Below are 23,200 nucleotides of genomic sequence, written 5' to 3' on the forward strand. Positions count from 1 at the left end.
GGCAAACCGCCCTCGTCCACGCGCAACCGCAGCCGCAAACAATACAGCAAAGGGTAGCAGAGGCATAAGACGCCCCGGGAGCGGGCCTGAGGCAACGGTGGAAGAGCCGGGCAGGCAAAGCCGGGAGCAGAGCCGGGACCGTGTAGAGAGCAGCCGGGACCGAGTAGAGAGCAGGACGAGTTCACCGTTCACGAGACTTCCTTACTTCGACCAGTGTTAAGCTGTGCTTGAAGCTGTTGTCCTGTGAGCCGCCTATCACGCAAGCTGTTGACTCTCAGAAACTTGTCTTCTGATTCTGTTGTGGCTTTGGGTCTGCCAGACCTCTTCCTGTCAGAGTTTCCTCCAGTTTCCAATATATTACTTCCTGCAGTGCAATATTGTCCAAATAATGCTTCAGAGGGTGTAATAACAGTCTGTTCCAATACTGCTTTGATACAGACAGGGGGGTTGTAATCAAGTAATCAGCAGAGATTGGGACACCTGTAGGAATTTTGCATCAACTTTCAAGGCTTAATTTACTTACATTGCTGCAGAACAGCTGTAAGTTGTTAACCCATTACTTGTTCCCTGAAGAAGGCCTTTTTTTTACAATATAACTGTGCAATTTACATTATTTTCCCGTTTTTGCTAACCTAAAATTTTTTTAAAATCTCGAGCAGTTTACTGCTTACCTTTGTACCATTTCAGGTTATTCACTGGACATTAAACTGCGTAAATTTCAATAAAAACTGGAAAAATTGAGGTGTTCTAAAACTTTTGACCAGTAGTGTATGGTGGCTGTAAATGCAAAATAAACTGTTTGCAAGAGCTTACGTGTGATCTTCTGAAGCCTAGTATGTCTGTACTACATATACATATTGTGAAAAATCGAACCAATAGGGGGTCTTTTCAACATCATATTTCAGGGTGAAAGCTATTACTTACAGACTGTGACCAGGCAGAAATGTGTTCCTGAATAGCAGAACTTTCATATGGTACTCATTAACTTTGGCCACCCCGAGTGGTACCGGTGTTACGGACTATAGCCCTCATTCTTCTCCACACCACTTATTTCTCCAAGTCTACCTCTATTTTGTCCCATATCCGTACTGTTGGTGTGTGGTTTGTCCCTACCTCTCTCCCCCCCCCCCCCCCTCCTCAACCTCCCACCTCCCTTTCTTCTGTTCCTTTTAGTCAATTACGTCCTGTTCCATTCTATGTTCTAGCTCCTCCACGATCCTAGACATTGTATTGGTGGTAAGAAGGGGGCATTATTGGGGCTTCACCATCCCTTTTCAGTTATGTATATGTACAGTATAAGTGTGGGTGTTTGTTTGTTCCTCATACGTTTCCAAACCCCTGCGCCAATTCACCAGAAATGTGCTGTACCGCATTCCCTGCTCCATCCGTGCAAGACCAGATCCTGTACGACTTTAAACAAGGAAAATAAGGGGCCATTTGGCCCGTCGTTGCTGTATTGCACTCCTGAGTTAATTTTTGCTACAGCTTTAAACAACAACCTCCTTCATGTTTTACTCCAGTCTAACTAACCGAATGTTGATCCGGTGATCCAACGTGGTAATTGATATACACACCTCCTATGATGGGATTTCATAGTCCTTTTCAGGTACTAAAACTGATATACCCATTACACCTATTCATCACCTATAAATGGATCTTCATAGTCCTTTTCAGTTAGTGACATGATCTTAGTATTGAACAAATATTGTGAAACCTCCAGAGTCCTCTGTCCTTACTTTATGGGTAACATGTCACATACAACAGCACTTTCTGTAAAGGAGGAAGTGTGTTATTTTACACCTGATGTCCACCAACATTTTTTAGGAATTGATTAGATACTTAATTGAATATTTTGGTATCTGGTCGTGACAGTGATACTCGACTAAGGTTCCAACATATACTGGGTTGAATGCACCCAATCTCGTCATATCTGGTAAGCTAAGAAGTCAATTGCTTGTGAGTACTTATTTGAGTCATGATCATGATGAGAAATTTAAAATAAAAAACAATCATGATCAGAACTCCAAGAGATAAAGCTATGGTCTCGAATGATAACCCCTCCCTACCACCAGGTTTGAAAGCACCCAAATGGCTACTGTGGAAGAGGAAAGCCTTTTGATGAGTAGGACTAGCCGTTATGATGGGACTGGATCAAACCAGCAAGGAAATCCAGTCGCTGACTGAAAGTCGTCAAAACTAAAAATTGGAACTCTGAGCTTCTGAAACGTTCACAAAATTGGAACATGGAATACAAGGTCAATGCATCAGGGAACGCTAACTTAAATGCAATAAAGTGAGAGACAGAGACGACAAGAATTGAAAATTTTAGGATAGTGAACTTAGATGGACTGGTTTGGGACAGTTTCAATCTAATGATTACAAAGTATTATTTTTTGGTCATGAAACCTGTAAAAGAAATAGTGGCAGTGATTTGTAATAGGAAGATGGCAGGGTTAGTACTGGGATACAACCCAGTCAAGATATTGTCGCGTGGACAGCTCTCAGTTAAGACCGAGTGTCCACGGATGGAATCAAGCTTACTTTGAGGCATTTCCAATTCAATGGCGGATCGACACACGGGCCGGGGGATTGGGGGAGGATGCCGGCTTACCTGTCGGTCCGACGATGTCTTCTCCTGCAAATTAATAACTCAAACCAAAACGGATATAAAATGTACAACAATAAATATTTATTAACGGACCCGATAACAAAGAACGCGACGGAAGAACTAAGACCTAGGTTGGGATCCCACTTACAGACTTCATATACAAAACAATGGGAGAAGGAATCAAAGGAACCGTTGTTTGCATGTCTGTGCTTATCTGTCTCGATGTGGTGACCGTCAGGAATCGTCTGGTTGTGCAGCTCCGTTGTCCAACGCGGCTCCGTTTGGTGTGAACTGCCTCGTCGTTGGTGTGGAGCGGCCCTCGGTGCGCCCACACGATCGCTCGTCAGCGCTCCAACCGCAAGCCTCGCTCGTTGTTCGTATACGAACGCAGGGAAAGAGAATCGTCGGCGCTGGTCTCCCCACCAAAGTCTAAAGGCAGGAACAGGTCCAGCATGAAGGGACAGTCCAGAGCAAGAGGCAAAGGGAAGAGAGAAGCGGAGGCGAAGACAGGCAGAGGCGAAGAGAGAAAATGTCGGTCAGCGAGTGGTTTTTCTGATCATCTTCTCACGTCACTCTCTATCTCTCCCAATCAGTGCGTCGTTTACTCATCACCTTTCACGCCTTTTTACGTCACCGGTGCTTCTCCTCCAACCAGTGTGTAGCTTGTTGGGGCTCTTTCACGCCTTCCTCACTGATTGGCCAAGGTGTCATCGGTCGGTGGCCAATCAGTCTGCCGCTTCTTTCCACCTTCCTTCCACCAATCAGTGGCCAGCTTCTTACCCCATGGTGCGATCTTCCCATCAAAACCCTTTTTACCAATCACGCATGAAGTGGGCGTGGCCTCAGCCTGCCTGATCGATGTTCCATCGCCATGGTGGCGTACTGCGCGGCCGCTGCCTGTTGGTTTTTCCGGTCAGTCTTATCGTCTTGTGGCGGAGGGGGAATTAATGAATGTGGTGCGCTAATGGATCTAGCTAATGTATGTGATGTATTGCCATACGGGACTCCAGGATAATCACAGAAGTTTGACATACAATGGAGTCTTATCCTTATTCCCTAGTCTACCTATCACCGGATCATCTTCGTATGATCACGGGTACACACTTGATTCGACAAACCACCTAAACACAAAACTTATTACATCGAGATTGTTCTAACTCGACAGACGAAGCATGATACCTATACAGATCTACCTAAATCTATATATGCCTTACCCACGACATACCAATATGTTAATAAGAGTGAGGTTCATAGTACATACAGTGAACATCACCATCATTCAGATATATGCTCCAACTTCTGCAGCAGCTGCATGAATAAAATGTGGAGGAGTTTTATGGTAAGTTGGAGGAATTGGTAAAACAAGTATGTAAATGGGAGGTTTTAATTATTATGGGAGACTGACTGCAAAAAATGGAGAAGCAGGAGCACCAGGGATTGCAGAAAATCAGAGACTTAGTATCCGAAACGGGTCAAGGGAGTCAATGCTGGAGTTCAGTGTGGAGAATGAGCTTGTGATTGCAAAAACATGGCTCAAACAATCCAAGCGTGGACTGCACACATGAATTTCACCTAATAGGAAAAATAGAAATCAGATTGACTACATTCTAATCAATAGAAGATGGAGAAGTGCTGTGCAATTTGCCAATATTTTGCTTGGCGCATACTGTGGGACAGATCATGAACTCCTTGTGAGAACACTTACTGCATTAAAGTAGAACTTATTATTGCCGTTCAGACTTAGGAGCGTTAAAGTGGTGCCCAGAACCATCTTACACTCTCTGTGTCAGGATTGCTGGTCTTACTTTCTGTCTCACTTAAACTACAGCTACCAGGCTAGCTTCAACCTCTCTTTCTTAGAAACAAACATCATGCACTTTTCATCATACACTTTTCTTCTTTTATTTTAGGACTGGCCTCGATTAGGGCTATATAGTCAGTGCTCGCCTTCAACATAAATAAAAAAGTACAAGACAAATTGAGAAAAGGTGACAAAAAATTTAAAACTCTGACCAGATATGACCTTGAAAACAATTCTAAATAATATAACTTAAAATAACGGTAAAAAAAAAGTTTCATAGAGCTGGACTTGGTTGACAGGATGTCAGACGAACAGTGTCAAGAGAATGAAGACATTGTAAAATAAGAGGCCAAAAACATCCCAAAAACTAGCAGAAAGAGAGAGGATGAATGGCTGAATAGTTGGCAGAAGTGGTAATAAATATTGCATCGAGAAATAGAGATGAAAACTAAAGGTGCATCAAGAGAGGACTTTAAGTAGATAAATGCCGAGTTCCACTGACAAGCTGGGAAAGACAAATAAGTATTTCAAAGAGACATGCACAGAGATAGAACGTGCCAACAGAGCGGGAAGAACAAGAGATCTTATAAAAATATCAGAGAGGTCACTGGAAAGTGTAGGTCTAGGATTGGGGTCCTTAAGAGTACAACAGGAAAATATCTGAGAAAAAACGTGAAATAGCTATAATGTCACTCGGTAGAGAGCATACCTCCGCCAGGCTTAACAGTTTACGTTTTGTATCCCACTGAGGCCAGATCTGGATTTGAGCCTGAATCAAAATCTAATCGGCTTCTTTGTGTCCCCGAACGAACTCATTCACCACGTTTTGTCAAAATCCATTCACAACTTTTTGAAATATGTTGTTTATTGTTTTGTCCCTATCACAAAACGGTGAAGAATCACTGAAACATTTAAAAAAAACTCGCGTATCCGGATGCTAACTCAGAAATTCACCAAAATCAAATAGATTCATCCATGTAACACACCCAATCTATCCACCAAGCTTCATTCAAATCCGTCCAAAACGTTCTGAGATATCATGCTATACGTATATTGTTTTTAGCCCCATCTGGTGAAAAAATCTGGTCAATGGTGAAAAATCACTTTAAAAATTCTCAGATTCATATATGGATCTTCACAAAAATCTAATCATTTTGTCCATGTCACATACCCAACCTCTCCACCAAATTTTGTCCGACTCTGTCCATAACTTTTTGAGATATCCTGTTCACAAACAAACAGACAAACAAGTACAGATACATTCAAAGTACACCACCCCCATGCCAAATAAATAAATAACATCCTCCATTGCCGGGGTATTGCCGGTTGCCGTTGCCGGTCTCGGGGTGCCTCGCCATACCACCATGCAGCAAGCACATAGATACGGTATTGGGAGGGAGAGTCAATCAATAAATCAAAAATACCTTTTACAGTCAAATCACTTGGTCATTGTCGACATCAAAGTTTGAGTATTTTCCCATTCCTGTCTTTGTCAAATTTCCACTGGTTATTTTATTGTGTATGTGTTACTGTGTGTTTCTATTTAGTTTTGGTTTTGTAATTATTGCAAATTTGTGTGTAATTAGTCGTTTTTTTTTTGTTTGCACCTCTTGCGCGGCCTGGTCTCTACAGGCTCCCTCTCCCCCCCCTCCCCCCCGTCAGTATTTTGTGAATATAAGTTCTTTCCTTCATAGTATTTGCTTGTTTCTTTGATTTTCTTTTCTCCCCCCCTACCTCTCACGAACATCTTACCCTTTGTCCAACGTTTTAAAAACAAAACATACAACAACAAAAAATTCTTTATTAATTCTTTCTCTCCTCCCGGACACATGCTTGTTCGCTTTCCTCCTCGTCTCGACTTGTGCCCCGCCCTCTATATCTCGTTTTTCTTCCACCTCTGCTCCTTCTTTCTCAAATCCACGTTCTCACTTAGAGACTTTTCCCAGATTGTTTTTCATGGTTTTGTTTAAATATTATTTAAATATGTTTAAACCGCAGTCGTGATGCTGACGCCGCCACCTCCCCCCCCTCCCCCCCCCAAGAATTTCCATGTTTTAAACGTTTCCCAGTGTGTACCCTGGATAAGAATAGGTACACCGTATCCCTGCGTGTCCTAAGAGACGACTAAGAGGGTTGGCGTCAGGAAGGGCAACCGGCCATAAAAACTTTGCCTCAAAAAGAGAACCATGACAATTACAACTACATATGGGCAGGGTACAGCCCGAAGTGGAGATCGGTTTCTGAGGTTTGGGACGTGGAATGTAGGGACAATGACAGGGAGATCAGGAGAAGTGGTGGAAGTATTGGTCAGAAGAAGAGTGGACATATGTTGTGTGCAAGAGACGAGATGGAAGGGAAGTGGTGTGAGAATGGTGAAGGGTAGGCAGGGACAGAAATACAAGTTTATGTGGCAAGGGTGCCCGGAGGGCGTGCATGGCGTTGGTGTCCTGTTTTCTGAGGAGTTTGTAGACAGTGTGGTGAGTGTGACTAGAGTGAGTGATAGGTTGATGATGGTGAAAATGATGATGGGAAAGATCTTGGTGAACGTCATCTCGGGATATGCTCCGCAGGTTGGTCGGAGCGATGAAGAGAAGGACAAGTTCTGGTGTGCGATAGAGAAGCTGATGGAAAACGTGAAAGATGAGGAAGTTGTTGTGGTAGGAGGAGACCTAAATGGACATGTGGGAAGGAGTATGGACGGTTTTGAGGGAGTTCATGGGGGTTACGGATATGGTGTGAGAAATGGAGAAGGTGAAAGGATTTTGGAGTTTGCTGATGGAGCTGAATTGTTGATTTGTAATACTCAGTTCCAGAAAGAGGATAATAAGCTTGTTACATACACGTCGGGTGGGTCGACGACAACCGTTGACTACCTGATGGTGCGTAGGCGAGATAGGGGGCACCTCCGGGACACAAAGGTGATCCCGGGGGAGGAGGCTGTTTCACAGCACCACTTGGTTGTCTGCGACATAAGGGTGAAAGGTGCGAGGAGAGCTCGGCGGGTGAAGTACCAACCGAGAATGAAGGTGTGGAGGTTGAAAGAGGTGACAGTAAGGAAGGGAGGCATTAAAAGAGAGGCTGAGTAGTGTAGAGGATCATGTGGTTGAGCTTGAAAGTGGTTGGATGTCAATGAAAGCTAGTCTGTTGGGAGCCGTTGGTGAGGTATGTGGATGGACAAAAGGACCACCGAGGCACTCGGAAACATGGTGGTGGGATGATGAAGTTGGAAAGAGGATTGTCGAGAAGAGGAAGAAGTTCAAGGAGTGGCAGAAGGCGAAGGGTACGGGAGCAGAAACAGCAGAGCATGAAAGTTATAAGGCAGCCAAGAAGGCTGCAAAGAAGGAGGTAGCAAAGGCGCAGGAGGCATGTAGGAAAATGTTCGGAGAACGCTTGGATTCAGAAGAGGGTCAAAGAGCAGTATTCAGGATTGCAAAGCAGATAGCGAAAGAGAGGTGTGATGTGATGGGGGTGAGTTGCTTGAAGGATGAAGTGGGACAAATCGTTGTCGACCCAGATGGAATTAAAGGAAGATGGAAAAGATATATGGAGATGCTGTTGAACACAGAGAATGAATGGGATGGCAACACAGAGAGTAACCCAGTTTTAGGACCGGCAGAGAAGATAACTGAGAAGGAAGTTGAGGAAGCGATAAAAGCAATGAAGAGTAGTAAAGCGGGAGGCCGACGGGAGTTGTGGGAGATATGTTGAAGGCAGCAGGAAGTTGGGGTGTGAAGAGAATGACAGAGATCTGTAATCTGGTGGTGAAAGAAGGCTTCATTCCAGTGGTTTGGGAACTGAGTACCCTCGTCCCTCTATACAAGGGGAAAGGTGACCCTCTGGAGTGTGGCTCGTACCGAGCGATAAGGTTATTGGAGCATGAAATGAAGGTATTGGAAAGGGTGCTGGAGAGGAGGATAAGGAAGAAAGTGAAGATCGACGAAATGCAGTTTGGATTTATGCCAGGAAGAGGAACGACAAACGTGCTTTTCATTGTGAGGCAGTTGCAGGAGAAGTACATGGAGAAGAGGAAGAAGTTGTTTCTTGGGTTTGTTGATCTGGAGAAAGCATTCGATAGGGTTCCACGCAAAGTATTGACATGGGCATTGAGGAAGTTAGGAGTGGAGGAATGGTTGATCAGAGTAGTGATGGCAATGTAAAAAAGAGCGTGCACAGCTGTAAGGACGAAGGACGAGAACAGTGGTGAGTTTGAGGTGAAGGTGGGAGTGCATCAGGGGTCGTTACTAAGTCCACGACTATTTGTAGCTGTGATGGAGGTGCTGGCTCGGAACGTAAAGGAGGGTTTACCGTGGGAGTTGTTGTATGCAGATGATCTGGTGTTGATTGCCGAAAGTATGGATTGACTGAAGGAAAAGATGAACAAGTGGAAGGAATGTATGGAGACAAAAGGTCTGAAGGTAAATATCGGAAAGACGAAGGTGATGGCAAGTGGTAAAGCATGTGGTGAGGTGGAAATAACTGGGAAGTGGCCCTGTGCTGTGTGTAGGAAGGGTGTCGGAGTGAACTCCATTCAAAGTACAATGTGCGCTGAGTGGGTTCATCAAAAATGTAGTGGTCTGAGAGGGTCATTAACCAGTGTGGCAGCTACATTCAAATGTAAGGTTTGCACAGAGGGAGCTGCAGATGGACGAAATGTTGAGTTGGATCTTGGAGACGGCGTGAAGCTGGAAGGTGTAAAAACATTTTGCTACCTCGGAGACATGCTGAATGGAGAAGGTGGATCAGACTCGGCAACGGTTGCAAGAGTGAGATGTGCATGGAAGAAGTTTCGGGAACTGAGTGGCATGCTGATGAGGAGGGGAGTGTCGTTGAAGCTGAAGGGAAAGGTGTATGCTGCATGTGTGAGAAGTGTTATGATTTATGGGAGCGAGACATGGGTAATGAACGTAGAGCAGCAACGAAGGTTGGAAAGGGTGGAAATGCGAATGGTTAGATGGATGTGCGGAGTATCGTTGAGAGAGAGGAAGACAAATTATGAATTGCGAAAGATGATGGGAATAGAGCCTGTGATTGATGCTGTGAAGAGGAACAGGTTGAGATGGTTTGGTCTGGATGAAAGTGACTGGTTGAGAAGAGTGATGGAAATGAATGTAGAAGGAAGTAGAGGACGGGGAAGACCGAGAAAGCCTTGGCTAAAGATGGTGGAAGAAGAAATGCGGGCAAGGGGGTTAACAAGGAGAGATGCAGAAAATAGGGCAAAATGGAGAAGATTGTCATGGGGCCCGCAAGGCTAACCCCCGCTCTGGCAGGAAAAATGGCCTTTAAAATGCATGTTGTTGTTGTTGTCACTTGGTCATTGTCATGTTCAAATATCAGCTTCCTCGCTCTAAAGGTGCCTGAGATATTGCCCAGATGAAAAAGGAAATAAATGAGTACTTCATTAATCGACAATAATTAAGTAACTAATCAAGTAACTGATTAATCAAAAAACAAAAATTAACGTTTTTGCCAAACACTTGCTCACTATTGTGCCGAGATTTCAGCTTCCTAGCTCAAAGGATGGCTGAGATATAGCCTGGACAAACAAACAAGAAAACAAACAAGTACAGATACATTCAAAGTACACCACCCCCATGCCAAATAAATAAATAACATCCTCTGCGCGGCATTGCCGGGACGCCCGGCAATACCGCCATGCAGCGCATAGAGATTGCATTGGGAGGGAGAGGTATACAATAATTGATTGATTAATTGCATAATTAAATTCAATACATAGTGATCATAAAATATTTTCTTCATCAATTGGCCAATAGCATATCTAAACCACCAGTGCTTCATCCGAAGCTGTAACTTTTTGAAAAATAATTAAATAAGTCATTAATCGGGGAAAATAAATAAATAATTGATTAATTAATTGATAATTAATTGATTAATTGATTAATCAATAAATCCAAAATATCCTTTTTCGCCACATCACTTGGTCACTATCGTGTCCAAATATTCGCTTCCTAGCCCAAAAGGTGCCTGAGGTATTGCCCAGATGAGAAAGAAAATAAATAAGTGATTAATAACGAAAATAAATAAATAATAATCGTAAAATAATTAAATTATTAATTAATTGGCTCATAGAATACCTAAACCACCAACGTTTCATCCCAATGTGTAACTTTAAAAGATAATTAATTGAGTAATTAATCAAATAATTAAATAATTAATTGTTTAATTGATTAATCGATATATAAAAAATAGCCTTTACAGCCAAATCACTTGTTCATTGCAGTGTCCAAATATCAGCTTCCTAGCTCAAAAGGTTCCTGAGATATTGCCCATATGAGAAAGGAAATAAATAAGTACTTAATTAATCGATAATAATTAAGTAACTAATCAATCAATTGAATAATCAAAAAACAAAAAATGCTGTTTCTTCCAAAGGACTTGCTCACGATTGTGCCGAAATGTTAGCTTTCTCGCTCAAAGAATGGCTGAGATATCGCCCGGGCAAACAAGAAAACAAACAAAAAACAAGAAATCGGAGTAAAAACTGAGTACTCACTTTCAGCGCGCGTCATTTCCGGGCCCCCTTCAGTGCCCGGCAATGACGTCTGCAGCGCCTGGAGATTGCATAGGAAAGGAGCGGTGTACAATAGCTATCTGTACACAGATCTGGAGCAGGATTGTATGGCCTAAAAGGTAAAACCAGTCAGTCTACATACCATTGCCAAAGAAATGGGTTGCAAGAGAATATTCAAATAACCGAACCATTGCTTTGATATGACATGCTCGCACAGCATATAAGATTTCATTAAGCAAGAAATGCCAATTGAGCAAGCAGGTTTCAGAAGAGGAAGAGGTGCTGGAGATCAAATCGCAGATCTGAGGTAAATCATTGAAAAGGATGAGAATATGAAAGGAAGGTGTATTTCTGTTTTATAGATTACTAGCGTAGATTGGATTGGCTCGCTGTGCTCGCCTCGCCACACATCGCTACAGAGGCACAGGCTTGTTTTAACTGAGGATAATGGCTATTTGAGTTGCTGTGTTATCATGATTTACAGCAATCATAATTGTTACGGATTCGTCACTTCTGTTGTGGTGGCTTTCATCCACTTGAGACATTTCTGGTTCCATGTATTATTATTATTGTTGTTCGAGGGAAATAACAATTATTATTGTCAAAAGGTAAAAGGAATGTTTTAAAAATGAAACTGGATCAGGAACCGGAAGATGAAGAAACAGAAGAGAAAAAAGGGCGGAGCGAATGGGTCGGACAAGAAAGCCGAGTTGCTCCGGGTTATGAAGCGAACGTTGGCGAGCCAGAGTCACTAGCGAACTTTCGGGTTTCCGGGAGAGGAATACCTACGACGAAGTTGTCATCGCTGTGACCGGTCAACCTGCATGTCAGGATTTGCGATCGATTCAGGAGAGAATCATTGCCGTGCCATGTGCCACGAGACCGGGTCGTCGGCCATTTTGACTCGCGCAGGATTTGTGCTTAGCTCGCGGTTTCGTTTCTTTTTCGACAATTCTCACCGCATTCAGACGTCGATCTGGGGCGTGTGTGTGACACGGATTTTTGAAGGCTAATTCGTCCATACCCGAGGGTGTGATCTCTCGGTCGCCTGTAGGGCACCTTTGGATTTCCCAGTCGCCTTGAGGGCGCCTTTGTACAGCTTCGGCTGTGTGACTGCCCTGGCCATCCGCATGGGATTCTGGTCGTTTGGACATCGTTCTAGCGATCGCTGGAGCGAATCAACTTCGTCTTGGAGCCGGGAATAAGAGACATTGGGGAAAGTTCTTGTTACACTCACTTGGAGCACAGTGAGTTATATATTGCAAAACTGATGGTACCATAATAGGACATATTGATTGTACTTTTGAATACTATTGTTGTTGTACCATTATTCTTGTGTGATCTCAATACAATATTTGTTTGTGAATAACAATTGGGGTGGCTTCTCCATTGATCTTTGAAACACAGAATAACACATTTTTCTGCCGTGACTCTCCTCTCGGGGCTCGGAGGTACACCGTGACCAGGGGGTCGGGGAGGAGCACGTAACAGAAATTGGGGGCTCGTCCAATTGACTCGGGGCCTCGAAATTGGGTACTCGTCCGGGATAGAATTCCCTAACATTCCCAAAATTCCCAAATTTGGAATTTTTTCTAACATTCCCAAATTTTTCAAAAAAAAAAAAAATGCTTTTTTTTTGTGTGAAGGTTAATAGGTGTTAACTGATAGTCACCATGGTGTTTGACGCAGGAAAGTTTGCGGCGTCCCCTAATGAGGCACAGTTCCTAGCGTTAAAAAGATCGGAACTCTTGAGATTGGCCAAACATTTTAACTTGGAGGTCCGAACTCAGATGAAGAAAGCAGAGATGCAGACATTGGTGGTAGAATCTCTGGTGGGACAGGGCACATGGACAGAGGTAGCCTTGGATTGGTTACCCGAAGAAAAAGAAAATGTGGAGCTCCGGAAACTGGAGATGCAACTGCAGAGCCAGGAAAGGTTAAAAGCAGAGGAAAGGAAAGCAGAAAAGGAAAGAGCAGGACAGGAACGAGGACTCGAGGAGAGAAGAGTAGAGGAAAAAGCAGAGGAAAGGAGAGCTGCAAGAGAACTCGAGGAAAGAAGAGCAGAGGAAAGGAGAGTTGAAAGGGAACTCGAAGAAAGAAGAGAAAAGGAAAGAGCAGAGGAAAGAAGAGCCGAAAGGGAGTTAAAGGAACGTGACATTTAGTGTCAGAGGGAACTTAAACTCAAGGAGCTGCAAATAATGGAAGAACGGGTAGAGTTAACATTCATGCCGGCGAGTTCGACAACTAGTCAGAGCACCTGGGATGTTGGTAGGCAAGTGCGGCTGGTTCCACCCTTCAAAGAAAAGGAGGTAGCCAAGTTTTTTTTACACTTTGAGAAAGTGGCTCAAATGCTAAAATGGCCTGGGGAGTCCTGGACTACGTCAGTGCAAAGTGTTCTGGTGGGTAAAGCTCAAGATATATTTTCGGCTTTACCGATTGACCAATGTGCAGATTATGAGATAGTGAAGAAAACCATTCTCAAAGCCTATGAATTGGTCCCTGAAGTTACTGGCAAAAATTCCGGAATGCCAGGAAGAGGGAGAGTGAGACCCATGTGGAGTTTGCCAGAATGAAGGAAACCATGTTTGATCGGTGGTGTGATTCGAAAGGGGTTGGGAAAGACCTCAAACTGTTGCGACAATTGATCTTGGTGGAGGAATTCAAACAGTATGTCCACGAGGACATTAAAGTACATCTGGAGGAAAAGAAGGTACCAGAGTTGAATGAGGCAGCCACCGTGACAGATGACTATGCCTTGACCCACAGGATGGGGTTCCACAAACCTAACTTCCCGCCTAGAGTTCGCCAGGGGAGTTATGGTACATCCAGTGCGGAGAACGAAGATTCATGTGGGCAGCCGAGAGATGACTATGAGGACAGATCTGATACCGCGACTCTGAGGGATCAGAAGTCCACAGTTCCAAGACAGACTTATCTTCCGGGGGGCTCGAGCCAGACCACGAGTTTTTCCTCCGGGCCTACTTTTTTTTTCTTTTTTCTTTTTTTTTTCATCTGGAGGAAAAACTCGTGGTAACTCGTGGTACTTGCGCTCGTACAAAAACTCGTGGTACTTGCGCTTTTTGTAAGAAACCTGGACATTTGATGTCCCAATGTTATGCCCTGGAAAGGAAAAATCAGGAGCGGAGTCAGATTAGTACAACTCCGAATGCATTGGCAAATGTGAGAAATCGTCCTTGGAGGACAGAGTCTTGTGGAGGTTCCCATGCCAAAGTTCCAGCATCTCAGAACGACCTTGTTCAAGGGGGTTACAAACCTTTTATTTCAGAGGGGTTTGTGTCACTGGATGGAGACTTGACTAACCAGAGACCGGTTAGGGTATTGAGGGACACAGGAGCACATCGATCTTTGATGCTTGAAGGCATTTTGCCATTGTCAGAGAAGACGGCAACTGCTGTTAGTGTTCGTTTACAGGGGGTTGGTGGCTATGTTAAAGCTCCACTTCATGTCATCCATTTGCAGTCTGATTTGGTGTCAGGACCGGTCACCGTAGGTTTACAAGCCACTCTTCCTGTAGAGGGAGTATCTTTTGTTATCGGGAATGATTTGGCCGGGGGTCAAGTTTCTGGTAACCCGATGTTTGTTGAAAAGCCTAGTATGGAAAATAACGCTGCGCAGTTAGAGCAGGAGATTCCGGGTATCTTTCCATCCTGTACCGCGACTCGTGCTATGGGTAGGAAGCGCTCTGAATAGAAGAGGAAGGTACTGACGTCACGCTTTGCACAGGCACGTCTTGTCAAGTACCCAAAAACTAAGTGTCAGCGCACACAAGTCATGGATGGAGGCTATGTTGACAAGCTCTTTGTATGTGGACTGAACTTCAAAACAAGGGAAGATGTTCTGGACTCTATCTTTGGCAAATATGGACCGCTCTTGGAAGTGCTGCTGATAAAAGACAGGGAGACGCAAAAGTCAAGAGGGTTTGGCTTTGTCACGTTTGAAAACACAAAGGACGCCAATTGTGCAGAAAAGGATTTGAATGGCAAGGATTTGGATGGTCGGACCATAACAGTAGAGAAGGCAGGCCATAGACGTCGAGGGGGCTACAGAGGAGGAAAACGTGGAGGTAGTTTCAGGGGTGGATATGGCTCCCGGGGTGGGAGTAGTAGTTTTGGTGGTGGCCGCAGTCGATATTGCTATGGAGGCTCCCAGAGTTACGGCAACTACCGAAGGGATGATTATCAGGGTAGTGGCCGAGAAGGAGACCGCTATTCACGTGACTACAGCAACAAGCATTTGAACCATGATTATTATGAAAGTTAGGAAGAGTTGAAGCACTGAATGCTGCGGAGCAGCCGAGCCAAGATTCCTACACGGATTAACCGTGAACTCCACTTTCTTAAAGGCGTCCATGTAGTGAACTTTCCTGCACGGATTGACCGTGAACTCCACGTTCCTAAAAGCGTCCATGTAGTGAATACTTCCAAGCCTCACCACCCAACCAACATTAAACCTGGCTCTCAGCTCGGCCTCCCTAAAAAGTGTTATAGATTTGCTTGACTTTGGATTTTTGATCACACCCCCTTAACCTTCATTCAAAAAATGAAAAATAAAATTAGAGGTTGATGAGATGGAGTTTGGCTTTGCAGGAGTTCAACTTGGAAATTGAGCATGTAAAGGGCAGGGACAATGTCGTTGCGGATGCTTTGTCCAGAGTGAACTAACTTTGGAGATATCTGTAGGTTGTTTGAAGTTTTTTTGCTTTATTTTTGGGAAATATTGATTATTATCGTTGCTCACGGGAATTGATGATTTGGGTGTGAGTTTACTTTTGTTTGTTTAAAGAGTTTTGCCTCCAAAGAAAGTTTTCACTATGTTCAAACTTTCTTTCTTGAGGGGGGGAAATGTTACGGATTCGTCACTTCCGTTGTGGTGGCTTTCATCCAATTGAGATATTTCTGGTTCCATGTATTATTATTATTGTTGCTTGAGGGAAATAGCAATTATTATTGTCAAAAGGTAAAAGGAATGTTTTAAAAATGAAACCGGATCGGGAACCGGAAGACGAAGAAGAAGAAGGGAAAAAAGGGCGGAGCGAATGGGTCGGACAAGAAAGCCAAGTTGCTCCGGGTTCTGAAGCGAACGTTGGCGAGCCAGAGTCACTAGCGAACTTTCGGGTTTCCGGGAGAGGAATTCCCACGACGGAGTTGTCATCGCTTTGACCGGTCAACCTGCATGTCAGGTTTTGAGATCGATTCAGGAGAGAATCATCGCCGTGCCTTGCACCACGAGACCAGGTCGTCGGCCATTTTGACTCGCGCAGGATTTGTGCTTCGCTCGCGGTTTCATTTCTTTTCGACAATTCTCACCGCATTCAGACGTCGATCTGGGGCGTGTGTGAGACGCGGATTTTTGAAGGCTAATTCGTCCATACCTGAGGGTGTGATCTCTCGGTCGCCTGTAGGGCGCCGTTGGATTTCCCAGTCGCCTTGAGGGCACCTTTGTACAGCTTCGGCTGTGTGACTGCCCTGGCCATCCGCACGGGATTCTGGTCATTTGGACATCGATCTAGCGATCGCTGGAGCGAAGCGGGAATAAGAGACAGCAGAATTTTTTTTGAAGGCTTCCCCAGATCTGTGCCTCAACACAATCCTGTCTCTGAGCTCTGCAGGCAGTTCCTTCGACCTCATGGCTTGGTTTTTGCTCTGATATGCATTGTCAGCTGTGAGACCTTATATAGATAGGTGTGTGCCTTACCAAATCATGTCCAATCAATTGAATTTACCACAGGTGGACTCCAATCAAGGTGTAGAAACATCTCAAAGATGATCTAGAGAAATGGGAGGCACCTGAGCTAAATTTCAAGTGTCATAGCAAAGGGTCTGAATACTTATGTAAATGGAATATTTCAGTTTTTTATTTTTAATAAATTTGCAAAACTTTCTAAAATCCTGTTTTCTCTTTGTCATTATGGGGTATTGAGTGTAGATTGATGAGGGAAAAAATGAATTTCAACGATTTCAGCATAAGGCTGCAACATAACAAAATGTGAAAAAAGTGAAGGGATCTGAATACTTTCTGAATGCACTGTATAGTGTTTAAGTATTGTTAGGCTGCTAAATATTTAATATTTCACTGAGGTCTTCACTACAGACAAGTTTGAGGTCGCATAAATCGATGTATTGTTTGTATCACGTTGCTAATTTGCATAAATATTAGATTTAAAATGCATCTAATTTATTGCGATTTCAAAGGCTGAAGATGGTCTCGTGCAGATCGTGGTAGACAATTTTGATGCACATATAGCATCTCAGAGTGGTAAATTGTCAACCCATTCCTTAGCAGTTCTCATGACCCAAACCAAATGTCAAAACACCACCAGGAACAGGACACACCACACCTTCAGAAGACAGAGATGACAAAACAAATAGATTATGAGTTTAATATTGTCAGATACAATCGTCCCAATAAGCCAGATATGCCACCGCAGTTTGTGAAGAAGCAAGTTCATCTTCTGAGCATTCTTGCCCATATGGTTGAGCCACAGCAGAGAGCTAGTGAGAGTAGCCGTACTTTCCTAACAGATGTCGTAAAGAGTGATGACTGTCCTGAGTTCAATGGGTACAATACACGTTTGTGTCGTGAGCAAGGGAAATCTCCTGAGCCTAAAACGAAAGCAGTCTATCTACCACTATTTATATGTCACCAGCACATCCTGACACTATCATGAATGCCATGAACAGAGCACATAAATTAACTCAAGAAACTGGACAAGATTTCACAACGTGCACAGCTGATCAACTACTGTGCAGGGTTGCAGTAGAGATCCAGTGGGCACATCCAGATCTATTTTCACATCTGATTCCCAGATTAGGTTGAATGCCTTTGCTGATGAGCTTATGGATGATGTTGGATCATTGATGGCAGAGTCTGGCCAGCACAGATTTTGGAGTCTGTATTAGGGGGTGTAGGCAAAATGCTAACTGGAAAGAAGTTTCCAATGAATATGAGAGCTATGTGCGTGGTGGCTGAAGAGCTACCCAGAGATGTTGTCGGTCAAGGTCAGCTAAAGCACCATGATCATCTCTTGACTGTGCTGAAAGATCTGGCATCCAGAAGTCGCACTGCAAGGATGTGGGTTGATGTCTTCATAAAACCAGTACTTATAATGATGCTACATGTAAGGGCAGAACGAGAAGTTGATTGGCCTCTTCTCCTACAGGCAGTTAAACTCATGATGTTGCCTTACTGCTTTGCATCCAGCCACGCTAATTTATGCAAGACATGGTGCATATTATCTGAGAAGCATAGAGGCCTTACAAGCAAATGGGCTTAAACACTTCATGAAATGTTCTCATGTGATGAAGCACATGCAGGGATTGTGGGATGGCATCTGGAGTGATATGTTTATTGAGAAAAACAATACATTGATTATGCGACCTCAAACCTGACTATAGTGAACACTTGTGTGAAATATACAATATTTAGCACCCTGAAAATACTTAAAGACTATTTGCATATTTGTTCACAAAGAAATTTGGTATTTTGGTGGCCATTTTGTTTTAGGGTCATTAGCTCATATTGCCTAATGCTGACAGAAGTCCAGTGAAATAATTTTTCAAATTGGTGGTCTTGGCAAGCAAAATCCACCAAAAAAAACAAGATGCCAAAACGAGGTTGAGCCTAGCTGTTGCTGGACTAGTATGGATGTCAGTCATGGACAGTGAAAGAAAGAAAGGGAGAAGATTGACAGTCTTAAAATGTGGTGTTTGAAACGAATGTTAAAAACTCCATGGACTTTAAGAAGAACAAACAAATCGGTGCTTGAAGAAATTAGACCACCACGTACATTAGAAGCTCTGGTGCGAAATGAGAAACTGTCATACTTTTGTCACATCATGCATGCAAAACATGAAAGTTAGTCCAGTCCATTTAGGCCCCAAATCGCCTAACCTAGCCAAAATTGCAACAGAAAAGAGGTTTGATCTAAAGAAGCCCCAAACACCTGCTGAATAACATTAAAATATCGATAAATATTGGTGGGGCAAAACAGTTAATTTGTAATAATTCCAAGATGGCCACTTGGTGCTGATTATGTGCAATATATCTCATTGAACATTTGTGCAATATATCAGGATCAGGGAGGAAGAGCGGTTTGGGTGCTGGGCTGTGGTAACGGTTGCTTTTGCTGGAGCGATTGCAGGTTCACTGGGGCGCGTACCAGACCCTACTCTTTTTCTACCCTCAACTTCGGCATTCTCTAATTTCCCTCAACCCAAGCTATCTGTATCCTTAATTTGGGTGTCAAGATCCATCTTTTGTTTACAGGTACTAAGTTACTGGTTCTCAATTGGTGGTCGATGGTGACTTTTTTCACGTGTCCACAGGAACATTGTCCAAAGTCACATGACATGAGAAATAAATTTCAAACCAAAATGTTTGTTGTCTACTCTTTTTTATTATGTTTCAAAATGGAGGTGGTCCACTAAAAAATTTTGATTGGCCTGGTGGTCCGTGGACTGAAACGAGTTGAGAACCACTGCACTAAGTAAATGTTCCAAGTTTTGCCATGCAGTAATATTCATGTAGCTCCTCATCATTCCTCCGGATGTTTCCCACTGTTTCGCTTCATTGCCTGCACGTGTAATAAATCAATGAAAGTGTAGATTCGTGTCTTGATTTATCCTTCTTGGGGTTGGCCAGAAATAGCATTCCCAGGGAGCGTTTGGTCCAAGTTTAGAACTGTAATGGTAGCCCATATAATGCGGCATGAGGCATTGGTTTGCTCGGCCGATTAATTAACCGTCATGTAATCGCTGGTGCAGATCCACTTTTGCCTCGCTTAACTCACCAGCACGGTAAATTGACCTTGGGCATGAGGATCGGGCCAAAGTTGAGAGTCTCTCAAATACACGCCGTCCTCTTGGAGTTATCCATAGGCGAGGTCCGCAACATTATATTGATAATATATTTGAGTGAAATAGTTGTCTATTTGTATGATTCCCACCATTATTTTCTCCATTTCAGATCATGGATGTGTGTATGATATATAAGGAGACACTAAACAAAGGCCAACTTAATGTGGTTTTTCATCAGAAGGGGAGCAGTGGTATCAATACAGTCAGTGAACTGCACGGAGACAGTGTCCACAGTCCACACGTCTGCTGGGCAGACTGTCCATCAAATGTGTCGAAAGGAGTACGTGAACAAAAATGTCATCAGTCGTGATCTCAAGAAGAAAACTGAAGAGCAACCAATCAGCAGTCGCAGCCTTCCTTGGCAATCATCTAGTTTTAGATTTTGTGAACACTGTTTATTCTGCAATTGTTCAGGCAAATACGGGGCAGTGGAGTTTTTCCAATCAGAACGGCAGATTTCCAGGCAACAGTTGAGCGTGCTTGCATGGAGCGCGTTGACATTTGGGCGCAGAAAGTTCGCAAAAGGATTGAGTTCGCTCAAGATGTACATGCAGTGGCTGCTGCTTATCACCTGGTCTGCAGCACCAATTTCTGAACAGGACAAAAAAACACCATTAGTATATCAGTCCACTTTCCAACGTAAGAAGCAATGTCTGGAATAGACGAGTGACACTTTAATAGAAGAAGCTTTTTTAAAGGTGGCTACATATCCAAAAGAAAATGACGATGAACATATAACCTTCAGCGATCTTGTGCAGAAAATGGGAGATTTCTTCAACCGAGACACCGACATATACAGTCTTAACATCGTGGTTCGTAAAGGGATCGGTTCGTACAAAGGGAGGACAAGAAAATCGATTTTCTTATCCTCTCTTTGTACGAACCAATCTCTGGAAAATCAATTTTCAATCAATTTTTTGTCAATCAATTCGATCAATTTTTCTATTTTCTCTGGAAAATCCTCTATTTTTTTTCCAATCAGAACGTCAATGTTCTGGAAAATCTCTTTCCAGAACTTTCCCTGGAAAATCCTCTATTTTTTTGCTGATGACTCCACTCTCTGCCAATCCATCTCTCAACCTTCAGATTGGCAGCAGCAGCTTCTTCACTCTCTGCAGACATGGATAAAATTACAAGCTGGTCATACAAGTGGAACATGTCTTTCAATCCAGACAAATCTCACACTCTCACTATGTCTGTCTGAAAACACCGTCTGGAAAACCCTCCCATTTACTTTCTCAACAAGCCTCTCGAAAAAATTCTGTCACTCAAGCTTTTGGATCTCACTACCTGCCATGATCTTTCCTGGGAAAACCACATTTCCAAGCTGGCTTCCAAAGCCAGTCGCTGACTTGGCATCCTCCGTCGTGCGAAGTCCTTCCTTGGTACCACTGAGCTTCTCACCGTTTACAGAGCTTTCATCTGCAGCTTGATGGAATAATGCTCTCCCCTCTGGGCTGGTGCTCCTGCCTCACACCTAGCTCGGCTTCGCACTGTAGAAACCAAAGCCTTTAGAATAATTGATATCGCCCACGATGAAGCCGATTATGAGGGACTTTCGCTCTCTCACCGCAGGCAGGTTGGTGGTTTTGCTGTCTTCTTCCGACTCCTCTCTGGCCTAGCTCCCCCAGCTTTGTCTGTGCTCTGTCCCACAAATATTCCTTCAGGACACACAAGATCTGCCATAAACCTTCTTCTGGTGAAACTGCCAAAATTAAGACTCTTTTTTTCCGCCACTCGAACAAACTCCCTCACTCTCTTAAATCCGACTTCCCCCTCCAGGTCTTCAAAACAGCTGTTCACCACCATCTCTTATCTTCCCCCATCCAAAACCTGGATCTTTTCTACCCCCGTCAATACACCCCAAATCGACCTCCTTCAAATTTCGTTTTCTTTCCTGAAAGTTATTGTGGTGTCCATCTTGTTGATGTCGTGTACCCTGCCCCAGTCCTCTCCTTCCACAGATCTCCTGATGGTCCTGTTCCCTACTGTTGTTGTGCTTCCCTCTCTCTCCCCCTCTTGACTCCGGCTCCCCTTATTATATATTAGCTCTTACACGAGCCTCGACTTAGTATATCAAAAAATATGGTAGTGACGAGTGAGGACACGGTACATGCACGATGGGCTAAACGACCTCGTCTTAACACGACACGTCCGTGAAATCGAATTGAAGACATGAACGTATATTATATTATTATTACTAGCAATGGTACCCGCTATACGGGCGGGGCTTCAATTGGGAGGCCCAAATGAAAAGACAAAATATCAGAAATTGAAAGCTTTTTTTATTTTAAACGACTCATATAAACATCCGTTGAATCATATCACACGCAAATCATCAAAATCTAAACAGTACATAGCGCCCATTTTGAAAAAAGATTGAATTCTGCAAAACGGAAGCGGCCGCTACACGCCTTTCTCAGTCGCACGTTTATGTGTGAAGTGTGCGCGCCGAATCTGTAACACGGAAGCGGCCACTACACCTGTTTCTCAGTCGCTTTGCACACGCTGCCGTGTTACTTCGGAGCCGCACGTTTATATAGGAAGAGTTCGTCAGGAGTCGATCTACTCTCTCCTGGTACGTAGAATAAACAGTATTTGTAGAATTTCAACAAAAGCCACATCACTGTTCATACCGGTAAATATTTATTCCATCGTTTTTGGAAAAACTGGAAAATTGGAAAAATTGGAAAAACAATATAGCCTATTTTACTCCAGGGGTCCCAGGATTACCCACCCAAAATATCGTTGCGATCGGTTCAGCCGTTTTTGCGGTACCTTCGAACGGACAGACGGACAGACATTTGGTGAATTCTTATAGTAAGATTTCCGAATGTTTCTGGTATTGATCTGACCATATAGTGTTTTTGTTTTTTTAAAGATCAACTTCTCTGCAGCCGGTTTTATCCCACTCGGCAGTAAACATCACGTGCTCCGAGCACACCGTTGACGTTTTTTAATTAGGTTATAGCGGAACATAACACATTGAAACACATTCGCCCACATTGAAAGACGACACGCAACATGCATTACGGATTGTTCCCTCCCCCTCCCTCTCACTCTCAGCTCATCGATCTGTCGGACATGAAACGTTACAATTTCGCGGTTTTTATTTAATGAGGTAGTAACAAAAAGCGTAAGATAAATAATCGTTGGCGCAACGCCAGTTGTGAGGATTAGAAGGCTTCGCTGGTGTTTGACGGGGGAATGCAAACGTCGGGATGTGAAGATGGCGATCACGACGATGAATGCAAGCTCGGTGAGGAAAAAAAGAGGCGAGAACACATTTTCATGGTTGCTTTTTATAAGCAAAGACGATCCAGGCACGTTTTCCGACCACGTGGTGGAGATTTTTTGTTTTTGTGCCAACGCGCGTACCAACGTCC

General features: G+C 43.6%; 1 long non-coding RNA gene across 3 annotated transcripts in view; it reads left to right on the forward strand.

The window, feature by feature from the left end:
* Window positions 1–22,731: 22,731 nt before the first annotated feature.
* LOC137440032 (uncharacterized) overlaps window positions 22,732–23,200 on the forward strand; it is a 99,851-nt gene continuing 99,382 nt past the window's right edge. For all 3 annotated transcript variants that reach the window (XR_010987038.2, XR_013621497.1, XR_013621496.1), the window contains exon 1: window positions 22,732–23,200. This exon is cut by the window's right edge and continues 1,472 nt beyond it. This is a non-coding gene — a long non-coding RNA (uncharacterized LOC137440032).

The sequence above is a fragment of the Myxine glutinosa genome, chromosome 1, assembly GCF_964187855.1.
Source record: "Myxine glutinosa chromosome 1, kmMyxGlut1.1, whole genome shotgun sequence".
In the NCBI taxonomy this organism is placed as follows: Eukaryota; Metazoa; Chordata; class Myxini; order Myxiniformes; family Myxinidae; genus Myxine; species Myxine glutinosa.